General features: G+C 44.6%; 1 pseudogene; it reads left to right on the top strand.

Moving 5' to 3' along the window:
• Positions 1-484: 484 nt before the first annotated feature.
• Positions 485-844, top strand: LOC105487482 (large ribosomal subunit protein P1 pseudogene; annotated as a pseudogene).
• Positions 845-1,845: the final 1,001 nt, after the last annotated feature.

Here is a 1,845-nt window from a genome sequence, read left to right as displayed (position 1 = left end):
TCTAGGGGCAAAGGCCAAGAGAGTATTCAGGACCAGTGGTGCAAGCCACAGCACCAGTATCCTGCAGAGGGGTTGGGTCTTTCCTGACTGGCATAATTATCAGGACAGCTGCTGTGCTGAATGACCTGCAACCCTTCCTTTCTGCCCATTTTCTAGACCTGGTTCTTCAGCCTTCTTAGAAATTCTGAGATGCCCAGTATCATTTTCATAAATCCTTTTTCTGTTTAAACAAGCTGGAATTGGTGTCTGATACAATGACTGTCTAACCATGTCTAACTATGTCTATGGTTGCACCTTTTGAAATTTCTGTACATAATTTTATGTTAAAAAAACATGCAAATGAATGAACAAAAATCCTTTTGTCATCTGCTGCCAAGGTCCTCAGTTCTTCCAAGGAAGCTAAAGCTGACTTGGAGTGAGGCCCTCACTTGATCTGACAATGAGCACCACTCCCAGCAGCATCAGCCCCATACTCACCTGCACGATGGACTCTGTCTCTGAGCTCACCTGCATCTACCCAGGCCCCATTCTGCATGATGAGGTGACCATCATGGAAGATAAGATAAATACCATCATTAAAGTAGCTGGTGGAAATGTTGAATGTTTCTGGCCTGGCTTGTTTGCAGAGGCCCTGGACAATATCAACATCAGGAGCCTCATATGTGATGGAGACGCTGGTGGACCTTTTCCAGCACCTGGTGCTGCACCAGTGGGAGGTCTACTTTCTCCACCACTGTAGCCCAAGCTGAAGAGAAGGAAGTGGAATCAAAGAAAGAAGAATCCAAGGAGTCTGATGATGTAGGGGCTTCGGTCTTTTGTTGATGAAATCTCTTTTGTAACATGTTCAATAAAAAACCAAACTCTTAAAAAAAAAAAAAAACTCTAATGTTATTTCTTGACCCATATAGGCCTAGGAGATTATGAACACAGAATTTTAATTGATATGTGTTATAATCCAACTATACCTGTGTTTTTTTATCCATCCTTGTGAAATCCAGAAAAGTAATATAAATATGGCTTGGACCTTGTTGAAGGGAGTGGCACATGGAGAGCATCATTGTAAAATACTCCTGGCCTTTCCATACCCACTTACTCCCTCCTTTTCCAAGAGGAAAGACTTATTTACCTAATTTAAGGGTTGGAAGAAGAAACCAGGAAGTTGTGGCCCAGCCCATTCCCCTCTGTCTTGGGAGCCACCGCCAGGCTGTGTTTCCCTTACCATGTAGTAAGCTTGGAGTACCAGCCCTGTCCTTCTGAAAGAGGCTTGTCCTGGTGCACCCTTGCCTGTGCCTGGGAGGGTGAGTCTGCAATTCAGAGGTTTAGCGTTAGGAAGCCCACTGATACTGTACACACCTGGACCATGTCCTTTACTTTGACTCTTAGCAGGAATATAGGCAATACTTTGGTCTCACTCAGCAACCTTTTAAGAACTTGACAGGAGAAGAGGACAGTTTTTAAATGTAGCACTGGCAGACTCAAATGGATTTATACAAATTATTCTATTTGTACTTTCAAAGTAAAATTCTAGGCTAGGCACGGTGGTTCACCATGTAACCCCAGCACTTTGGGAGGCCGAGTGGGGTGGATCGCTTGAGGCCAGGAGTTTAAGACCAGCCTGGCCAACATGGTGAAACCCCGTCTCTACTGAAAATATAAAAATTAGCTGGCCATGGTGGCACGCACCTGTAGTCCCAGCTACTTGGGAGGCTGAGGCAGGAGAATCACTTGAACCTGGGAGGCGGAGGTTGCAGTGAGCTAAGATTGCACCATTGCACTCCAGCCTAGGTGACAGAGGGAGACTCCATCTCAAAATCAAAAAACAAAACAAAAAAGTAAAATTCTGAA

This window comes from Macaca nemestrina, chromosome 6, assembly GCF_043159975.1.
Source record: "Macaca nemestrina isolate mMacNem1 chromosome 6, mMacNem.hap1, whole genome shotgun sequence".
NCBI lineage: Eukaryota > Metazoa > Chordata > Mammalia > Primates > Cercopithecidae > Macaca > Macaca nemestrina.
The sequence above is the reverse complement of the archived record's forward strand: the minus strand, read 5'-3'. Positions and strand labels throughout refer to the sequence as shown.